Raw genomic sequence first — 23,000 nt, 5'->3', positions numbered from 1 at the left:
TGTCCAGCAGCCTCGCGTCCTGAAGCCCTCAGGAAGAAAACAGAAGGACGGGAGGCAAATGGCACATCTTGAAACCAAAAGACAATCTGTGATCAGGCTCAGGAACAAAGGAGATGTTAACCAGGGGAATCTGCTGGAAATGCTGCGATTATGAAGTCACTGGGGAAGACCGAGAAGCAGCTTGGCTGTAATTCCAGAGACTAGAATGAACTGGTACGTGAAATGCTTTCTGATTGGGGACATTCATTATTTTGGTGGAAAAAAAAAAGCTCAAGGAAAGACAAAGACAAGTTTGCCAGAGTTCTGAAGTGGGGCACTCATGGGATCAAGCTACATATTCTTTAGGAATGAAGTCGCCCTTGAAAAGGCAGCGGAATAAAGACTCTGAGACTATGGCCCTCTTTAAGGGAACAGCGTGTTGACTGTAAGGTTAACTTTCAGCTTTAAGGAGACTCACACCTGAATTGAACAAGAAAGGGGGAAAAAAGATTTTAAACTTGAAGGAAAACCTTGACAAATAACTTATCTGCTAGATATTTCCTGGACCAAACTAAACAGAAAAAAAAATTGAAAAAGAAAAATGAGGGAGTAACATTTTGAGCAACCTTGCTGAATTTATAAATGTTTAGTTCACATTGTTTCTAATTTTCGGTAAACATTTACATAGAATTTTAATACATATTAACTTTGCTGTCATGTATTGTCACTGATAAGACAGAGTTGTCTCTCTCGGTCCCATGACTGGCACTGCTTTTCCTAATGCAGCTCCAGCTCTGCTAAAAGCCTCCTCACAGATGTCCCAGTGTTTGCCGTCAGCCCTGACTTCTGAACTTTAGTGCCTCTGGGAGGGTCTGATGTCACCGTCACCGCAGTCTCTGCAATGCCCGGATGGGAAGCAGCAGCGCGCAGAGAAGCACAGAGAGAGGGCTTGCTGCCTGGACTGCAGAAGTTGACAAACACGTTACATCTTGTACTGTTCCCTGCTCCGCGTCCACGGGGGCTGAGCTTGTGTCCTCTCCCTGCTGCAGATCTTGCCACACTGCAATCCAGTCACTGACTTGGGGCAGGACTGTGTATTTCAGACAGGAAAACAACCTCCAGGCAAATCCAACCTTTTGACATTCCAACATGAATGACACTGTACACCGTTGAGAACCTCACAATGGAGTTCCAAAAAAGCATGCTCCTAAGGTTTTAAGTAAATTTATGGTTTTGTGTTGCGCTGCATTCTTAGCACAGGGCAGGCCACAAGCAGCAGGCTGAGCGCTCTAGGAGCAGACATTCAGAAGTTCCAATCAGAACTTGCCAGTTCTCAAGAACCAGCACAGTACCAACTTGACAGGTTGTTCTAGGAGTCAGTGAGACACATGGGGGTAAAGAACTTAGTACTATCTAGTATAACATAAACAATCAGTAAATCAAGTCTATTGTTTCAATCAGTGTTCCCACGTGCAAACATATGGAAAAAAGTCTTCAGGCATTAAACAAGAAGTTACTCTATGTTGTTGTGCCACAACCCAGAGAAGCTGGGCAGTTGACAAGTGACTGGTCATCATCCTTCAGAGGAACACTGTACCCTGGGAACTCAGGGCCTAACCTTTCAGACTGAATTTTCCATTAAAAAAAGGAAGGTAGCAATTCCTGAATAAGATGTTAATTTGGACCTCCACTGACCTCAAAGCCTTTCTGGTTTCTTGACCATTGTACAACTCCTTTGGTAGAGGTGTACACATTATCTATTATGTGTCAGGCTTCAGGGAATAAAGAACTCTAAAAATATTAAACAATAGGAGGCTTCAGTATACTAAGTAGCACTCAGTATAGGCCACCTACAGCTTTAAAAATGATTATTTAACTTACACACACACACACACACACACACACACACACACACACACACGAACAACTTCCAGGAATTGGTACTCTCCAAACTCAAGTGCTCGGGCTGGTCAGATTTGGCAGCCTAGCGCCTTTATCCACGGAGCCATCTCTCTGACCCAGCCCAAGTTCTTACAGACAATCTCATCAAAGCTTGAGAAGAGAGGATTCCACGGGACAATGTTGGACAGGCAAGGGACCTGGCAGCACAAAGCCTCCATTCACACTCACCCTGCCTGGCAACAGCAGACAAGGGCTTAGAAGTGGCTGTGCCCCCCCCCCCCCACTATGCCCTCTCCTCATCAGGCCCAGATGTACAGTTTGAGGGATGCAGTGGAAAATGGAAATGAGACCCCTTTCTTTGTTTATGATTCGAGATCTTGAGGAAGCAAAGGCATCCTTCTAAGCAGAAGATGGCAGAGCAGTGTGCAGAGGCCCTGGTCCTGGCCTCTGAGGCTGTTCTCCACCCCACCATCCCTACTCCCCCTCCAGAGGAACAGCAAGGTGCTAATTTACTTAAGCATTGGCTCATTCATTCAACAGTCAGGCCAGCCTTTGAAGCAAACCAGAGGCTATGTCCCTGAAATCTGAGATTTAAAATGCAGAGTAGCTCAACAGCAGAGCTTGAGAGACCAAAGGTCTCTTTCTTCCTTAAGACTGGATCCACACCAGAGATGTGAAGCAAGAGCGAATCCAAGGGAAATTAAACTGCTCCCATCCAAACTGATTGGCCTGGGCATCACAGGAGGCTGCCTTACGGATTCTGAGGAATGAGTTCACAATCACTAATGAATTACTATGTCCCCTCGGCTGTGCTGACAGTGGGCACAGAAGTGCAGGGCTGGCTTGACAGAGATTTGAACATGAACCTGACCATCTGGCTCCCTGTAACTCACTTTGATCACAAAATGAATTGCAACAAATTGAAGAGCACATGGCTCGAGTTAATTGTCTCATCTGTAATCTGAACCTACTTTTAAGCACTTATTATTACCCTCTATCAGGTGGAAACATTTCCTCCCATCACGGCAAAGTGCATTTTCCTGATGAACTGTAATGGATCATTAAATTCCATATCTGAATAACAATACTTTGCACTTATTCGGTGCCTTTCATCCTGGGATTTCAAGGCAGTTTGCAAATAATTAAGCCCCTCACACAGCAGCCAGAGGTGAGTGGCTGGAAGGGAACTGCCTGAAGATTCCGAGTCAAAGGGCATAATTCAATAGAAAGAGACTACACGGCAGCCTCCCAGACACTGGTAGCACTGAAAGTAATTGGGGGCTATTTACTTCACTCCAACCCTTTCTCCCTCACTCCGCTCCACGGCAGATTCTGACACACAACACACAAAGCACTAAGAAGAACTAACCGGAGTGCTTACAACCTAGCTAGGGCTTAGACATCGCACACCCAAGGAAAACAGATCTGTATGAACTGACGTTCCAACCCACTTGAAGCATGAACAGATATCAGAAGAATTTATTCAAACATTTAGATTACCACGTGGCAAACCTGAAGCCCTGTAAAAAATACAAAATGTAAATATTAACCAAACTATTTTATGGTTGCGGTTCTCATTTCTGGAGCCTGCCCACCTTCATCTGAATTACTTTGGGTTTCAAAAATAGCAATTAGTGCCAAAGTGGGTAATCAATAGTTTTAAAGTACAGAACACGAGAAGCCAAAGTTTTGTGGTGGGTATCAGCCCCTGGAAAGCTGAATTACAATAGAGACACTGACAGATCTTTCACTGGAGCAGTTTGGCTGCAACACTGTGAACTGGCAAGACTAATTCTAACAAACTGTCTTTTTTCCCCCCATCACGTTTATTACCTGCAAGAAAGAAAAGGGCGGCCCACTAGCAAGCTGCTGGCGGCCCTGGATGGGATGACCTCACATTTTAAGCAAGTCGCCCACTGCCTTGCGGAAATAGCCATCTCTACAAAAGGAGTGGCACAAGGCTGTTCAGGCTTAGCGTTTCTAGACAGTGTGAGCGCGCGACAATTTCCTACATGTTACATTTTAATGATCTGAGAAAACCGTTATCAGAGTTAACATCTCTAATTTTACTCTTAAACAGACAAAAGCAAAAAAAAAAAAAAAAGGAAAAAAAAATCTCATTAGGCAGCATCTCCGCCAAGGTTCCCACTAGACTAGGAAGCATTTTTATCTAAAGTAATTACCCTTTTTAGTTAAATACTCGCAGCAGATGAAATTAACAGAGTGAGAGAATAAGACACTAGACGGCGAAGGTGAAAATCCAGGAAGCGTCGCCTGGCCGCCCACGAGCCCACTGCAAGTCACAGCTGAGTCTCCGGGATGGCATGCTCCAGCCCCTCTCATTCCAGGAGGCAGTGACAGCAGTGGCTGGACCCGCGGAATGCGAGGAGCACCTTGTTGGGTTACACACAAAACCACCCGGACCACAGCCTGGCAGGAACTTCGCCCAAGTTGCCAAACTTGCATGTCTGCAAGAGCAGGCTGGGGGAGACTCAATGTGCCCACGACCCAGGGATCCAGGGGTGTGTGCCGCCCTTCAGACACGCGCCGCCCTGCCGGCTTCCTCTAAGTTCCTGCAAATCCTTGCCCAGCCCAGATGCTGATCAAGTCCCCTCTCGCGGGCACCCGGGATAGCCCATGAGCGCCGCCCGCCGCCCTCTCCATGCCGCTCTGCTCCCGAACACCCAGTGGGTGGGTGAACTGCGAGGGCCGCGGTGCGGGGAGGTGCAGCGAGTTGTCCCTTCCTTAACTCTTGGGTGGAGCCCAGGGGATTCAGAGACCTGCATACAGGTGTGGATGTGTGTTCTAGGACCTTGGGGAGAAGGCGGTTGCAAGGTGTCCCTCTCGCAAGCCTAGAGCTCCCCTGGGCACGTCTGCGCCGAGGACCTCGTTCTAGAGCCCAGCGCGGTCGTCCGAGCCACCCTGCGGCGGCTGACAGCTGAGCGCGGAGCCGCGGAGCCGCAGAGCGGCGGTCTTCGCGGAACGGCTGCGCCCGGGTGCGGTGGGCAGGGAGGGACCAGGCCACCCGGGCTGGCCGGAGCGCGGGCTGGGGCCGGAGGCAGGGCCGTGGGTCTGACAGCTGCTGCGGCTCCGGCGACGCTCCTCTCCCCACCCGCCCTCCCGCCCCACCACTGACTTATTACCCTCGGCTCCTCCTCCCCCTGCTGTTCCAAAACACCCGGCGACGCGAGCAAAATACAATGCCGCCTCGCCCGCCGTAAACAGGCAGGCGGGAGAGCGCGCCCCGCCGCCGCGTCCTCCGCTAGGCTCCCACCCCTTTCCCGTTCCTAGAAAATGCCATAAGGCGGCCGTGGGCGGGGAGCGGCCGATTGCCCTCCGGACTCGCCGCCCGCCGCGGCCCCCGCGCCACCCGCTTGCCCTGCTCGCCCGCTCCCCTTGCAAACTTGCCCCGCTGCGTCGCCTCGGCCCCGCGGCCCGGTCGGGCACTCACCTTCCCGGGAACTTTCGTCCTCCTGCGCCGGTCCTGCCCGCGTCTTCCTAGCCCGCAGCCCCCTCCCGGCCGCCGGCGTGGTGGGCGGTCCTGGGGTCACCGAGAGCAGGCGGAGGGGATGTGCATCACATGGCAGCTCGCTCGCTCGCAGCCCCCCGAGTCCGGGAAGGGGGAGGGGAGCGGAGCGCGCGGCGGGGGCGACGGGGGGCGGGCCGCGAGGGAGGGGCGGCGGGCGAAGCGGGGCGCAGGGGCGACCGCAGCCCGGTGCGCGGCCGCGGGGCTGCTGCTGAGGCGGCGGCGGCGGGGCTGCTGGCTGCGCCGCGCGGCTCGCGCTCTCCCGGAACGCCCACACTCTCAATCGCTACATTGTTGACATTCGGCGCTGACGTCACCCGCTCCCCATTCACAATAACTTTACGGGAGCGGGGCAGCGCACCTCCCCGGCCGCTGGGGCGCCGTACGCCGGGTGAGTGGCGTAAGCTTCTCCGCGAATGGCGCTCCCGGGGGCTCGGGCCCTGGCGGGCGCGCGCTTCGCCGGCTGGCTCGACGAGGGGGCGCGCCTCTCGCCGCCGCGGACGCCGCTCTCCAGGCTTTGTGCGGGCCGCGCGGCCCGAAGAGCCCTGTCTTCCCCGCCCGGACGACTGCCTAGCTCCGCCTATCTTTGCCCAGGCCTTGAAAGTCAGGGGTTGCGGGGATAGTGGGATTAGGATAGCTGCGAAGGCCAGAGTGGCACGTGGTGGAGGTCTCAGGCCATGGGCACTTATTTCATCAAAGGGTGAAGTCGACCTGGAACCTGACATTCCTGGGCTGACTACAGCTTTCCCTGAAGGAGCTGGACAAGATGAACCATGAACCCCTGGAAAGCTGAATCAGCCCCCTTTTATGGGAAGTGGGCCTTGAGGAGAGAGGCCCTCTACTTCCAAGCGAGTCCTTTAAAGGCCTACCCCATTGAGGGGGACCTCCAACTCCCATGAGCTATATATTTCCGAGTCTAAGAGAAGAATCTCTTTCCATCCTTAACCTCAGCTTCCACTGAGTTTCAGCAGCTGTCCCTTGCTTGTCTCTCGGAGTGCTGCCAGGGTGCTGTTGCATGATCATTTAAGCCATCGTGGACTTAGTGACAGGTAGTTGAAAATTTAAAGACAGTAATTAGGACTTAGGTTGAACGCACATTTGCAATAAAGTAAGATTGTGTTAGTTGCTGTGCTGGGGTGCCTGCAACCTTACCCCTTGCCAAGGCCAGGAAACTGCCACGTTTCCCTAAGCACCTATAACTTGCCCCCCCCTCCTCCACACAGGGCAGTGTTTCATATTATTACACGTGGTGCTGGATTTTAATGAAGATTATAAAACTTTGGCTGGCTCTACTGAGAGAAGGATCATAAATCCCCCTGTAAAATGGGCACTGGCATATGCCGAGGAAGCCGGGAAGCATCGCTCTGGGAGTCTTGGGATACCGATACCGTCTGAAGTGTCTGAAGTGTTGCTGCAGCCGCCCGCACTTGAGGACTTAAGCTCTGAAAGGCTCCAGTTGAAATGTCTGTGTGTAAAATGAAGCAAGAGCCCCATGCAGGAGGATGGTGCCAAAGCTATTTTTCTAACTGCGGTCCGGCTTTCATGGGTACCCGACTCTCAAAGACAGGAGCATTGGGTCTTATTTTCCAATCTCTGTCCCCTTTGAAACAAACGCTGTGCTTGCCAAGTTCCTACCCAAACTTCTCCAACAAGGACGGAATACTGATCCTGGCTCTCACTGCTGGGTAGTTTCTTACAGCCATGGGTGGTTCTTCTGGTGGTCCTCATACTTTCAAACACGTATTGGTTAAAAGCTTTATGCATTTTAAATTTTAATTAATTAACTTAGTTATTTGGTTTTTTGAGACAGGGTTTCTAGGAGTAGTGTTGGCTGTCCTGAAACTCCCTCTGTAGACCAGGCTGGCCTGGAACTCAGAGATCTACCTGCCTCTGTCACCTGAGTGCTGGAATTAAAGGCTTGCGCTACCACGCTGGGCTAAGCTTTATGCATTTTAATAGCATCAATAAATGCTTTCTTATATGAGCCAGGCTGGAGAACCTTCATAACTAGGTTCATAGGGAACCAATGAGAATGTTTATAGGCATATTTGAGCCAGCAGCTGTGTCTGTTAGGTTGTATAGAACAGCTGGGAGGGACATTGATTTAAGGAAGGTAAGCAGGGGGTTATTGTTAAAGACTGATCTTACCTCCTTTCTAGATTCGGAGAGTTTCAACAATAGCTAATAGGCGTTCTTCTTTAGTCAACCTGCCTAAAGAGGGAAAATACATAAAAAACAAAACAAACAAACAAAAAAAAAAAAAACCTCATTTGCAGAGGCTCTATCCAGTTCTGCAATCTTATCTTCTATGGCTGTGAAAAAGACAAAATCTTTGTGTTTGGGGAGGTTGAAGAAGACAAGAAGGGAGTTAGTCATTCTATTTTAATTTTCAGTAGTTACAAGTAAACTCTTGGAATTAAACTCCAGAAGCTGCACTCAGAAACAGCCATGAAATAGCAATGATAAGCCAGGTCCCGGATGGGCTTTGCCTGGGACGGCCACCGAGACGGCCGTGGAGGTCAGGCTGTGAGCGGCCTCCGCCGGGCCAGTGCCTGGGTTGTGCCTTCTAGGCGTGTACAATGGGAAACAGATGCAAAGATTTTTCCCTGTGTATTTCTGCCAGTAACCTGAGTAGAGGTCAATTTCATTCCCATGCCCGAGACATTCAACCATTTTGAATAAATTTTCTCCTCCCTCCACCATTACCTGTGGGTTTGACCCTGAAAATGAACTTTTTTTTCTAAGCATGATGTGGTTTTTAAAAGATGAGGTAAGATACACACAGAGCGCAGGACTGAGGCAAGCACTCTGTAGGGGTTGATTTAAGACAATATGGTGGTTTTTTTCTGTAAGGCAAAGTGGGAGGCAGAATTTTAAGTGAGATACGTTGATGGAGGCCTACAGGGAAATCTGTCTACACAGAGAGGGGCAGGGGGAGGCTAAGAGCAAGACTCCAAATCCAGAGCCAGGAGGAGCCAAGTTGCCTAAGGGCGCTCTGCTGAGGGAGATGAGTGGGAACTGTGGCCCGCACTTGTTCTTTCAAAGTCAGAGGGTAGGACTTAAGGCTAAGCTGCAAAACCCTACCTCAGTGCGCAGGCGACACTGGGCACAACAGTGGCTTTGAGGAGATGAGAATGTAGATGTGTTCAGCAGCTGTTGGAGTTATGTGGAACCAAGCAAACTCCATGATAAGACTGGAATGGGAGACAGACAAGGAGCCAGACTCCACCTCCGCGCTATGTGATCGGGTCATATGGTACAATAGCCAGTCTCTCTCTCTCTCTCTCTCTCTCTCTCTCTCTCTCTCTCTCTCTCTCTCTCTCTGTCTCTCCCTCTCTCTTTCTCTCTCTTTGTCTCTCTCTCTTTGTCTCTCTTTCTCTCTCTCTGTCTCTCTCTTTCTCTCTTTGTCTCTCCCTCTCTTTCTCTCTGTCTCTGTCTCTGTGTGTGTGTGTGTGTGTCTGTGTGTGTGTGTGTGTGTGTGTGTGTAGCAAACACAGGAGTGATGGCATAGGCGCTGCTCTTTGGTTAGATGATTGATTGGGTCAGCTAAGTCTTAACTGAAGGAACTTTCAAGTGGAGATATAAGAGGGCAGTCCCTACTGCTAGCTGTCTTGGGAGGAAAGCTTCTCAGATTTCAAGACTGATGCAAAGGTCTTTGGGTAAAGTAGACTTAGCACACTTCTGTGGAATAAAAGCACCCAGTGAGCCACAGTGCCTGAGGACAGAAAGAAGAGTGGCAGGCCGGAGAGCCCGGGGGCGGAGTGGGGTGCCAGCAGGCTTTCAGATGAGGCAGGCTCGGAGCCTGGACCAACCTGTGGTCTCTTAGGAAGCGCTTGTTCCTCTAGGAGCACACGTTTTCGGGAGACGTTCCGGTCCAGCCTCCTGGCAAGGTCAGAATATGGAACCTGGCACATAGCAGCAAAATGGAGAGAGCAGACACAGCCGGGCCTCACCCCCGCAGGGTCATTCTGTTCCGCAGACAGAGGGAAGTCAAGGATGGAAGCAGAGAGAGCAAGTATGAGAGGGTTGACATGGGGGAGGGACTAGAATAATGGCCACAGGTGGGATCTCAGTACATTTACAAAGGAATGGAGCTGGATTTACCGAGGGTCCCATTGTGGAGAGTGAAAGAAAAAGAACTCAGAAAAGTCTGGACTGGGGCCTGAGCAGCTTAGTCAAGAGAGATTCTACAGGAGCAGTGAGCAGAACTGGAGGGAAACTCCAGCACTTAGTTTGGGCTGCCTACCAGAGAGCTCAGTTGCAAAGTTGAGCCAGTAATAAGATATAGGCATTAAAATGGAGGAAAGATGTCCCAGTAGTGTGTGTGTGAGAGAGACAGACAGACAGACAGACACACACACACACACACACAGCCAGAGGTGGGGGGAGCTTGAGGACTTGAGGATTAGGATCTCGAGCAATCTAACATTTAAGAGGTCAAAGGTTAGGAAGATCAAACCACTGAGACCGAGGAGCAGTAGCCACAGGGGGAGAACCCAAGGCAAAGAGTACATTTTGGAAAGCAGAGCATCATCAGCTGAGCCCATGCTTCTGACAGGGGTGGGGTGGAGGGTATGGACTGTGTGACCATGTGGAGTCTTTCTGTCCTCGACAGAGGAACGGGTGGTAGAGATGAAGACGGGCTTGGATGGTACAGTGAGTGTTACAATGAGTTTTGTTGTGAAAGGAGATAGGAAAACTTGGACATGGCCAGAGGAGAAATCAGAGCTTATTGTGGGTCAGTAAACCCTGGAGGGAGAAACTCGTGGCTATCAAGGCAGGGGGATAATTTCTGGGAAGAAACTCTTGAATCAGAATGGACTTCATGTAAATGTAAGGACAGCGCATCCCTGGCAAGGTGGGAAGGCGGCCCATTTGTCTAGGAAGGAGTGTGGAATGCAGTTCTGAAAAGTCCGGTGCGCCCCTGTCTGAGTGGATCTGTTTTCATTGGTCAGTGGAGAAAGGTAGGCTGTGAGAGCTGAGGGAAAGAAAACGTAGTACCAAGAGGCGCAGCAGGGTGTCTGAGCTCAGAGGGGCATTGATGGGTCCATATGAGCACACTGCTGGTCAGGACGGTGATTTCTGCATCACTGTTCCATTTCTCCTGCACCGTGAACAATACTGAGTGCTCACCAAGTTAGAGAGCACTGTGCTTTTTGCTGTAATTAGGATCAAGACAAAAATTTGACTTACAGTTATTGTTAGATTTGGCTGGTAACCTCTTCTCTCTTTGAACTGTCCATGTCTCACAGATCAGACAGACAGAATAACGAAACGCCATACTAAGGTCTGAATGGGACAAAGGGCAGCCGGGTGGCTTCCTGGGGGTGGTGATAACAGAACTGGATTCTAAAAGAGGCAGAGGATTTGTCAAAGATATAAGAAGGTCGTTTCCATCAGAATTAAAGAACTGAGTTGAGATTATTAGGACCAATGTCAATATCAGAATGCAGACACACAAAGGCAGACATGGTCCAGCAGTTTGAAGACTTACTTTTATTCATAGTCTAAAATTCTTATAATTTTCCAAGGAAGTATTTATAATATCGAGGAATTGGAAGCAGCTGGAGATGGCAGCTGGAGCCCCACAGCCTAAACCAAAGTAGTTAGCAGGTCAAAGGACCAGGACAGGCAGATGAGAGAGGATCATGGTTTAGAGGACACATGTATATGGAAGGTGACAAACAGGATAGGAGTCTTAACTAGAAGACTCTCACGCAGGATGCAGGAGGAGAGAGAAGGCAATTCGTCAGAGAGGAAGGTGGACCAGGATCAGAAGTGGGACTTTGGCTGGTGAAAGGGCTCACTGTGTAGAAGCAATTGGTGTGCAAGCCGGATGACCTGGACTTGATCCATAGAGCCCACAGTTTTAAAAGGCACACCTCTGCAATCCCAGCTCTCCTAAAATGAGAGGGAGGTAGCGACAGGAGGATGGAGCAACCAGAAGGAAGGTCCAGAAACCAGTTAGCCAAACCAGTTAGCCAAACCAGTTAGCAGAGCGAGTGACACAGTCCTGCCTTCAAGTCGAGAGAACCAACTCCTGACAGCTGCCCTCTGACCTGCAGACACTATGGCATGTGTGCTCTCACACGTGTACACACAATGATCATACACACACATATAAAATGATACCAAAGAAACCCTGTTCAGAGTTCAAATCTGCAACACATCCGAACGTGAAGGAGCAAGTATAAAGGACACAAAGTTCACACCACGGGTGTGAGCAGAACAAGCAGGAAGGTAGAGCCAGAGAAGAGGGGAGGGCCAGGAGGAGGGCGTTTCAGTGTGTGGCCTGGGAGAACACCCAGGACCAAGAAGCTGCTCAGTAAGAGGTCCGTGTGTAGCGACCCACTGCAGGGTCGTGGGGGCTGTGTGGGAGAAGAGGCCGGAGGAGCTGAGGACTGGGACTGAGGATGGCTCCTGAGCTGGGGAAGAGGGGACATTGAGAGACTAGAACTGGACGCAGCAGCAGCAGCAGCAGCAGCAGCACAGGCAGAGGAAGATGTAGGGAGCAAGTGGAGAACCCTGTATCTGGAAGTAGCCCAGGGTCGGGGCAAGGCTTGAAGAGTGGAGACACTGAACGTACTCTGTAGGGTGCAGCAGAGTCATCCAGCTCACCACTGTGCAGAGTGGGGCTTGAACCCCGAATGGGCTACAGCAGAAATCAAGAAACGGAGGGTTCATGTGAGAGATGGGGAGGTCACTTGCCTTTTGTTCCATCTTAAAAGCTATGACAATGTCGTTCCTCTCCCCACTTGTGATACCTGGGTTTCTCACGTTAGTAAGTTAGCTGTCCACCTCTTCATGCCTGACTTAGGACTTCTTACAGGATATGGAAAGTTGAATTCGCTAGCCTGATAGCAATTTCCCCAAAGAGTCAGTGAGACCATACTTACAGTTTCTAATCTATTTTTAAGAATTGTTTATGTGATATAATTACACAAGGGCATCCAACCTGAACAGTGGTAACAGCCGTGTGCCGGGCATCACAGCTGACGTGTGGCCACCTGTAGCTTTCAGCCCACTGTGAATAGAGACCAGGATATCATCATGGAGCCCAGGATCAAAATAGTGATCCTCCTGCCTCTAACTCTCCAAAGCCTGTCCTACTATGTTCCCAAGGTAGGCCCACCCACTCCCATACTCCAAAAGAGGGCCATTTTTGGTTTCAAGTTTCACATGCAGGGGCCTTGTGGCTTGACCAGAAGCAAATATTGGTGGCCTTGGTTGAAGCACATTGGGTCTGCTGGACCCTTCCCCCACTTTGGCACCCTGGGTTCTATAGCTTCCCCAGGTCTTGTCAACAGCAGGCTCCGATTGGCAGGTTTCCTCTATCTCTAGCCTTAATTTTTTGAAGCCGGAAAGTCTGGCGTTGCGAAATGTGGATTGATCTGTGATGACTGTCAGGATTAGTTCCGGGCTGTGGTCCAGAGAAGAAACCCGAGTTCCCAAGTTCACTGTCCTGCTTGCTAACCTTATGGAAGGCGATGATGTCCAAGAATGTTGTGCATTAATTCACTATAACCCCACACAGTTATTTGCAGAGAAGCTGACGTCAGTCTGGAGATCTAAGCAAACAATCTATCGTTTTAAATTTCAAACCTTACTGTTTTCAAGTTCAATGGTAGATAAAATGTTTATCTTATGTCTGTCTTGTTACCTGCACTTGGCCTGGGAATTCATCTCAATAATGGAATACTGTCACCACTATATGGATAGACCTTGTCTTATATACTAACACACACTTGCACACATACATGTGCACAGGCACACATATATGCCCTATACACCACACTCAAGTTAAATGAATGAATTGTTTAGAAAAGCTGCAACAGTGAAACATACAACTCCCATAGGTCCTAGATAGTGTGATAACTAACATTTTAACACATTTTCTATCTGCTTTATTATTTGCTTTTGTTATTTCTAATCATGTACGGGGGCAATATGTGCACCTCAATCAGCACAGTGCCTCTGGGATCTGAAGAGGGCAGCAGATCCTCTAGAGCTGGAGTCAGGGGACTGTGAGGCACCAGCTACGGGTGCTGGGAACCCAACAGGGCCCTTCTGCAAGAGCTGGGCACGTATCTCTACATCATCTCTGCAACCCGCTATCTGCCTCTTTTTGATAGGTGTACTCATCAACACCATTCTTTTCCTGAATATTTCTTTTCATTTTTTTTTTTTTTTTTTTTTTTGCTTAGCTAATGCCTTAGGTTAGCATATAGGGTCACGGGTGTCAGCGTGGCATTCTCCTGCATGTGGCATGTGCTGCTGGGCTTTGTTCTTATTTTTTTTCCCTCCTTTTCTGAATGTTGTCAGCATGCATCCACCAAACCCTAAACTCAGCAGTTCACATTTTCTCAAGCAACAACATTACATCACCACCTGATAAATCAAACCGTTGGCATTGCTACGCCACCACCATCCAATTCAGACACCCTATTAATTTTCACCAACTGCCCAAACTGTCCCTTCTGGAACAAGATCAAACAAGGGGCTGGGATGTAGTTTAGTTGGTAGAATGCTTACCCAGCGTGCAAGAAGTCCTGGGCTCAAAGAAGGAAAAGGGAACCAAATCTAGATTACGGGTTGCAATTAGTTGTCCTATCCTTTAGTCTATAACCCACAATCCTACTGTGTCCCCAAAGGAGTGCAGTGTGTGTGTGTGTGCGTGTGCGTGTGCGTGTGCGTGTGCGTGTGTGTGTGTGCGTGTGTGTGTGTGTGCATGCGTGTGTGTGTGTGTGTGTGCGTGTGTGTGTGTGTGTGTGATAGTAGCCATCCTATGGTTATAAGGCAGTATGATGCTTAGCTTTGATCATCAATTCGACAAAACCTTGAATCACCTGTGGAAACCTCAATGAGGAATAGTCTAATTCAAGTTGGTCTGGGGTCGGCGTGGGTGACTTTATTAACTTAGATGACGTGGGAAGACCCAGCCCACTGTGGATGGCACCGTCCCTGAGGCTGGACATCCTGAACTGTGTAGAGTAGAGAGACTGAGCGTAGGGAAGTGAGCAGACACGCATTCGTTCCTCTCTGCTCTTGACTGTGATGTCTGTCATGCAGCCAACAGCCCCAAGCTCCTCCCCTTGAAGCTTCCCTGAGACCACGGGAACTGTAAGCTGAAGTCAGCCCTTGGTCTTCTAATTTGCTTCTTGTCTGGAGATTTCATTGCAGCAACAGAAATGAAACTAGAACTGGTTGCATTTTGCTGTGGCTTTGCTTTGCATTTCCTGGTGCTGGCCATAGTGAACATCCTTCCTGAACCTGCCCTGGGGGACTTCTGTATTTTCTTTGGAGAAATATCTACCCAAGCCCTTTTCTCCTGTATTGATTAGGCTGCTGTGTTAGTGAATTGCAGACGTTCTAGACGGTAATCTCTTCCCGTGACTTCCAAACGTGTCTGCCACCATATAGCTTCCCTTTTCACTGCGTTTACTGCATCCTTAAATGGAAGTTTGAAATTTTGATGTTCCTCGCTTATCTATTTCATGTGTCTATTTTTACTGTGCTTTTGGTGTTGCACCCAAGAAATCACTGCCCAGTTCTACGCCAAGGACTTTTTCCTTTGTGTGTTAGTGTTTAGTTTTTTTGGTTTTTTTTTTTTTGAGGGTTTTTTTTTTTAAGTTTAGGTTGTATATGTGTGTGTGTGTATACGTGTGTGTGCACACGTGTGTGTGTGTGTGTGTGTGTGTGTGTGCGTGCATACATTCTGTAAGGTAAAAGTTCCACTTCACTCTTTTATATGTGTTTCCTCAGCAATATTTCTTGAAAAGACTGTTCTGCCCACATTAGACTACCCCTCCAAACTGGTTAAGAAATATTTGACACTATTTGTGAAAACTGGTTTCCAGGCAGTCCTGGTTTGGGCTATTTCTAGTTCTGAAATAAATTTGGGATCAGAAAGATTGGGGCCTCCAATTTTGTCTTTCTTTTCAAGATTTTATTTGCTACACTGTGTGCCTTGAAATACCATATGAATTTTAGCGTGGATTTTTTCATCTCTCACAAAAAAATGCCTTTGGGATTTTCATAGAGATTATAAAAAGTCCATAAAGCACCTAGATCCAACCATTCTTAAATCTTCAAAAAAAAAAATCCATGAATATTAGGGACAATGAGGTGGCTCGGTGGGTAAGAACAGAGGCCACAAAACCCTGGCAACCCGAGGCTAAACACCTGCCAACCTGAGTTCAACGCCCAGTTCCTACAGGGGGAAGCCAAGAGCATTTTTGGCCATTGAGTGTGTGGTGTGGTGGGGTGGAGGAAGGCAGAGGGTCAAACTCAGCCCCGGGCCTCTGCAATGCCGGTTGGTACACTCCTCATTGAGCCACAGCTCCGACCCTTCTTTTTAAACCTTGCATCTCTTCTCTTCTGGTTCCGGGAGCGTTGCCTTAGTGTTGTTGTGCACAGTTTACCTCGGTCAAGTCCAAGTCCAAGAGGATTAACTCAGATTTCCTTCTCTCTTGAGTTGGGGGTGGCTGGTGGCTGGGTATAGCTCACAGCAGCCTTGGCCTCATTAAAAACCCATGTTCTAATCTCTGTCTACAGTTTCCAACGAATGTCATTTCACTCCTCTGTGCTTCAGATTTTTTTTCCATTGATAAAATTGCCATTAGAACTCCATAACGGGAAGTCATTCATAAGTGAGCCAATGAGTCGACAAGTACAACAGCAACCGGCAAGGCCTCCGGAGCATTACAGATGTTTAATTAAATCGACTTTTCTTAGTCCATGACCCATTCATAAACTTGATGCAGACCAGAGGTGAGCAGCCTAGTACATACCATCCCCAGAGTAGTGAAAGCCTTTCTGTAACCAGGACAGGCTCAAGGGCAGGACTGGAGGAGGGGGCACAAAACAGGAAACTCCTTCAGCTTGCTAGCTTGCTGGTGTTTAATTAGATGTGGTTGCTGCAAGGAGATGCATACTCAAGGAATTACTAGAAGCGGGTGGTGAGATTACTGCAAAGAAACCAGTGGGCTCTATTGGAAACAGGTCTGGAAGCTGTCCCTAATCCTGATCTGTCTCCTGGGAACAGTGTGGCCTTCGCTGTATCTGGGCGTCTCTGCTCCACTCTTCCCACAGCTTGTCTATCTATTCAGAATGTTCTGGTGTCTCTTGCTCCAATAGCTGGCTCTCCAGGTTAAGTCTCCACTTGTGCTTTGTTCCCAGATCAGTAGATTAGCAGCCTCTACCTGGCAGCCTTAACCTCTGCTCCACCTCAGGGTGTATGGAGGATCAGTCTTCCGTGTCTGTGGTTCTGACATCCGTGGTCCTGGCTGCCACCCCAGTCCTTAGTGAAATTTACAAAGGCTATCCTTTTGTGGGTCTAAACAGCCCCAACCTCTGATGCATCCCAGGCCATCTGGTCACCCCCAATATATATGACTCTGAAGGAGATAGCTATTGCCAAGAGATGAGCTCTTCACTTGTGTCCCCTCCTCCCCAGGGATGGTAACTAGCACAGAAAGCTCGTGGCTTCCAGGTGCAACTCAAACTGTCCCCAACACTTTTCTCTCCCAATCTCTAAACTCTGCTCATGGCTGTCTCCATTCTGACTCTCTCTCTCTCTCTCTCTCTCTGTCTCTGTCTCTGTCTCTGTATGTGTGTGTGTGTGTTGTCTCTGTCTGTCTTTCTCTGTGTGTCTCCGTCTCTGTCTCTGTCTTTATCTCTCTGGATCTCTGTGTGTGTGTGTTGTCTTTTTCTGTCTCTCTGTCTGTCTGTCTGTCTCTCTCTGTGCTCACACCCATGTGTGTGTGTGTGTGTGTGTGTGTGTGTGTGTGTGTGTGATGGGTGTGTCTGTTTCCTGGAACTCCAGGGAAACTAGTGTGTGTTCTGGGAATATGACAATCTCCTGTGCTCCACCTCACTTGTAAGCTAAGCTAATCTTGGTCCCATTCTTGGGACCAAGAAGTCAAGAGACCCCTGTAATTTCTGTCTTCCAAAACCTCCAGTGGTGGCCATAGCTCATTTTAAGGCTTGGTTGTCACATTGGCTCCTTTGCAGCTTCAGTTTCTGTTGTTCATTGGCTGTACCTAATTCAGTATATAGTCCCTGTTTGTTTTGCGAAAGACTGATTCTGATGGCCAGTCACACAGTCTAGCTGGCTAGCCAGGCAGGGACTGGCTGCCTCTGGTGCATTAGGAATGTGATCAACTGTCACCAAGTTGGAGGCAGTATTGATGGTGGGAACACTTCATGGTCATGCAAACCTTTCCCTTAGCATATACTGTGTGAGGTATTTTCTCTTCAGGAGTGCTATAATAGGTATATGCAATGATATTTCATATCCACTGATAGTTCGCAAATGAGATAGTCTGTGAGATATCAACTTGGAATCCCCCAACACACCCAGCACTATAAATTTCTCAGCTTTTCTTTTCTTCTCTTCTCTTCTCTTCTCTTCTCTTCTCTTCTCTTCTCTTTTCTTGTCATCTCAGAGTACGGAAGGTAGAGAGCCCTTTGCCCCGCTCTCTCACTTGTGTCGTCTCTGTTGCTTGGACAGTTTGCTGGCAGACTCAGGTGCAGTCTCCTCACTTCACAGATCCATGGCTTCAGCACCTTACTGTTCTCTGCTGTCGCCCTTCGTAATAAGACTTCCTGCTGCTCTCAGAGCAGTGGCCCCAATCTTGTTAAACATTATCTCTAGCATATTAATAGGAAACTCGGGTCCGAAAAAGACTGACATTCTGTGATTAAAAATACATTTGTTTAAATGGTTCAGTTGTCTCCATTTGAATATTGCCCACTGCTTCCATAACAATAGCAGAAGTTTCCACTGATGTTTCTAATGTCTGACCCCTGCTATATCTGCAGTGGCAGCACAAAGCCTGGATAATATGGCTTGATTTGATATGTGCTAATTGCTTATCAGAAATTACTCAATTGTAGCCTATCGCTGCTGAAATGGCTTCCAAGGGGGAAACTGGGCACTTTTGAAAGGTGCATTAATGCCAGTCGGCCAGGAGTGTCACGTTTAGTGTTCTAAAACAGTAACAATAATGGCATGCGAGAGGCACTGTATCCAAAGGCATCCTGTGTTCTCTCAAGGAAGGCACAGAGAAAAGCCGGCCAGATATAGAATGGAATATAACAAAATCATTCAGTCTATTATTAGTTTATTCAAAACCACGAGCAACTCAAAGCAGTTCACAGCTCTCGTGATGAATAGATCTTCTTTGTTATTCCATTGTAGGAATATCAGATAACCCAACCCTTACTAATTCAAACCTCTCAGAGTGCTGCTCATAAAACACAAGGTCCCTGCTTTAATAATCTGAGTAAATGAGGTGACACTTTATATCCCTCATATCCACCTCTGTGGTACAATGTTGTCACATTTTGTGTTGATGAAGTTTCAAAATGTTATACAGAGGTTGGGAAGATAGCTCAGTCACTAAAATACTTGCCACACAGCTTGGGGATCTGAGCTTGTTCCTCAGTACCCCTATACTGGAGTGACTGCAGATGCTTATAATCTCAGCACTGGGGAGCCAGAGACAGGGGCATACCTCGAATTTCCTAGCCAGCTGTCCTACTGTAATACAGATCCTCCAATCCCACTGAGAGATTACACACGCAAAAAAGGTCAGTGCCTCCCGAGAAACAGCTCCTGACCTAACCTCTGACTTCACACACACACACACACCATACAACACCCTACGTACTCCCATACACACCACATATATACATACCATACAACACATCATATATACACACCACACCACACACATCATATACACACACACCCACCACACACATCATATACACACACCACACCTCCCACTATACATACACACATACCACTCACACATACCATATAACATCCCACATCCCACATACCACATACACACATACACATATACAGCACTCCCCACACTCCAATATACACCACACCACATCACACCACACACACCACATATACACATACCACACCTTCACTATGCAACACATACACACACACAACACCCTCCACATACCCCCCACACTATGCACCCACACACACCATATCCCCCCACATCACACAATACAACACATGTACATCATGTCATACATACACCACACACACAACACATACCATACACACCACACAAATACACACACACAGCACACTCCCATACCACAGAACACCCCACACCACACGCATATATACAACATACCACATACACACACATACCACATATACACCACACCCCCTCACACATCACCACATACACCACATGCACATCACATCACACAAACACACACATACCACACACAGCACATACCACACACATCACATCTACACAACACACACACCATACCCATACAACACACACCAGATCCACACCACACACAGACACACATCACACCCACAACAACACACATATAACACACCCACACACCACACACATCACATACACCACCCCCTCAACAACACACATACACCACACCCACCCACCACACCCACAACAGCACATAGACACACAACACACCAAACATACCATACACATCATATTCACCACATCCATAGCACACACACATCACACCCATACACCATATCCACAACAACACACACATCACACCTACACATCACACAAAAAGTACTCACAGCAACACACACAGACACAACACACACACACAAACACACACACACACACACACACACACACTACTTTCTACTGATAGTTCTACACAGAGCAGAAGGAACCCTGGGAAACTGGGCAGCAGTGTGATGACTGTAAGGGCAGAGATAGTGACATTGTCAGGGTTCTTTCTGGAGCTCAGGACACAGACAGGAGCCAAGATTCCATGACCTTCTCTGAGGAGGGTTTTAAGTGAGCCTCGGCCACTCCCTGGCTTGAGCAGAGGTGTGGGGCTAGACTGGATGGCACTGGACACAGACTCCCTCTTGAACACTCCCTCTTGGCCAGTGTGGGTGCAGTGTTGGCACACAGCGATAGGCCAGTGAGCACCTTCCCTTCCCTATGAACTACAGTGTCCGGAACTCTGTGTGGACACTGTTCCATTTACCTCTGTGTTGCTACCGTCCCCAAAGAGGTGTTTGGTGTGCTGGAACAAGGTGGTTTCAGGAACCTATGGGTCCATAGGCCTTCCATGTCCTCTGGGGAGATGGCGCTTTCTTCCCCAGGGCTCGGAGTTGAAACCCCGGGGAAGGTCTCTGCTTGGCACCAACGGATTATGCACCATGGCATGGGCTGTCCATGGGGAAAGAGGAGTTCAGGGCTGTCACAGTCCCATATTAAAGGGAAGGGGTGCTAAAGCAGAAAAACACCCTATGTTCACCTTCTAGCCATATCCTGGATCCACACTCAACAGGATATCAATTCTGGAGATCTTCATGTAGTCTAGGGACAGTCCTGCATTCCCGAATTCAGTGTGCTCACATCCACCCAGCATCCCTTCCCCACTTCCTGCCTCTCCCCCATGGTTAGGGCATCTTGTGTCTTCTGTAGACGGTATTCCTCAAGCAGGCCAATGTTCACAGACAGACAACACATAGACACAACACACCACACACGTCTTAAATGCTAGACATCATGTTTGCTTTCAGTGTCTTCATTAATGGGGAGAACATCGATAGCTTTTGAACATTGGTATGAAATGCTAGGATTTCTCATGTCAGGAGAGTGAATCTGGAAGTAGGCACAGGATGGATGGAGAGGGCAGGAAACAAGATAGGAGAAACTGGCACTGGCTGGCTGGGTGGGTTCAGAGCCGGAAAGAGGAACTGACGGCTCTCTGGGCAGTGCCGTCCTTTAGAACTTGGGAGATGATTTGGTGATGGGGCTCACAAAAGGGAGAGAACCCTTTACCACCCCAACCCTTCAACTTCAGAACTGACCAAGAAGGAGGAGATGGGCTCGGCATGTTACAGGACTTTAAAATGAGGGCTCTAGAACCCAGGTGGTGGAGCGGACAGAGCTGGAGAGAGAGCTTCGATCAGAGCTACAATGAAAACATTGCAACAGGGGATTCCGTCTGTCCATCCTGCCAGGACAGACTGGAAGAGAGAAAGGTGCTCTCTCAGCACACTGAAGCTTCGGTGGGAACCCCGGTTCTCCCCTCCACCCATCCCGTGTTTCATCTTTCGGTCTTAACTACTGTTTCTACCTCAGATGTTACCTTGACCTTGGCCACTACCACCGTTTCCCCGGCCGGTCCTTACCTTACTGCAAACTGCATTGTCTTCTTGAATGTCACAGTCTGTGCCTCCACTCCTGCCACCTAGAACAGTCCTCGCACAGCAAGAGGGAGGTTTTCTTTAAGTGTTTAAGTTTATCTAAAACCCTCTTGCTGGCTCATGCTCAGAGTAAAAACTAAGACCCCAGTGGCATGGTCTTCCCACTAGTACGGTCTCACAGACTCTTCTTGCCTTGTCTCCATCTCAGGTCTCAGCTGTTTGTCACCATCCTGTTCATTTACCACGTGTCCTTTATACCTTCCCTTCAGCGACGTGGCCATGCCAACTTCTGCATCTCTTCTGCTGAACTTCCTTCCTGCCCGAGCGCTTCTTCCTCTCTGGTCTCCTATCTCTCCAGCTCAGGTTTCTGCTCTTCAATCTTCCACCCGTCCCCAACCTGCAACGACACAGAGTGATCTTAATGTCTCAAGAACCATTCTGTTCTTAATGTCTCATGACCCAGGCCTGTCTACCCGCTCTCTCTCCTACACTAAAGCAAAACATTGACCAATGAACCAAGGAGCAAGACTCATAAAACTTTCGTGGGCCCAACTTATGCTGAGATTTTGTCCTGCGGGGAAATACGGGGAAAGGAGCAAGATGCTCTTATCATGCTAACGCTTAGGAGTGGACCCCGATTCAACATACCTCTCTTTTAAAATGTGTCCCAATTTAAAAGAATAGACTCTCATTAGTTGCTTTTCTTGGTGCCGTGACAGGGCAACTTAGGGATGGGAGGGTTGACTCATGATCTGAGAGAGACAGTACTTCACGGCTTGGGAACAGGGCCTCAGATGCTCACATCCGACGCCCGGAGGTGGGGAGAGAGATGAGTGCTGGTGCGACTTTCTCCTCTCTGTGCGCTCCAGCAGGAGGATGTGACCCATGTTCACGGTGGCTCTTCCCTCTTTGGTCAACCGCCTCCGGAAACCCTCTCACTGCCACACTTGGAGGTGTGACCTCTGAATGCTTTCAAATCTTGTCAGTCTGATGAAATTTACCATCATCATAATACTAAAAACTAAATATGTTTTTTAGGATTTGTTTTTAGTTTTAATGCTGTGCGCGCTCACGTGTGTGTGTGTGTGTGTGTGTGCTCACATGTGTGTGCACGCCCTTCTTGGAGGCCAGAAGATGTTGTTCTCTAATGGTAGAGTTACAGATAAGTGTCAGTCACTCAACCTAGGATTTGTGGACTGATTTAATTCTGGTTTCCTATAAAAGCAGTATAAGCTCTTAACACTGAGCCCTAGACATTTTTTGCTGCTGTTTTTTGTTTAAGTTAAGATATACAGAATTCTTCCTTTGACAAAGAGATTCCTCTGGAATGTTCAGGAAATACTTTTCTACTATATGCAAAGTTTGTGATTTTTTATTTCCAACATTCGGTTCGTACAAGCTTCA

At 48.5% G+C, this 23,000-nt stretch overlaps 1 protein-coding gene across 6 annotated transcripts in view; it reads right to left on the bottom strand.

Moving 5' to 3' along the window:
• Bach2 (BTB domain and CNC homolog 2) overlaps nt 1-21,891 on the bottom strand; it is a 353,635-nt gene extending 331,744 nt beyond the window's left edge. For 4 of the 6 annotated variants that reach the window (XM_052176180.1, XM_052176181.1, XM_052176177.1 and 1 more), the window contains exon 1: nt 5,333-5,805. The gene's annotated coding sequence lies outside the window, so the exon portion shown is untranslated. Of the gene's footprint in view, nt 1-5,332; nt 5,806-21,581 lie in introns of those variants that run through there. The other 2 variants (XM_052176178.1, XM_052176184.1) reach the window with 1 other exon arrangement.
• Between the last annotated feature and the right edge of the window lie 1,109 nt (nt 21,892-23,000).

This window comes from Apodemus sylvaticus, chromosome 3 (genome assembly GCF_947179515.1).
Source record: "Apodemus sylvaticus chromosome 3, mApoSyl1.1, whole genome shotgun sequence".
NCBI lineage: Eukaryota > Metazoa > Chordata > Mammalia > Rodentia > Muridae > Apodemus > Apodemus sylvaticus.
The sequence above is the reverse complement of the archived record's forward strand: the minus strand, read 5'-3'. Positions and strand labels throughout refer to the sequence as shown.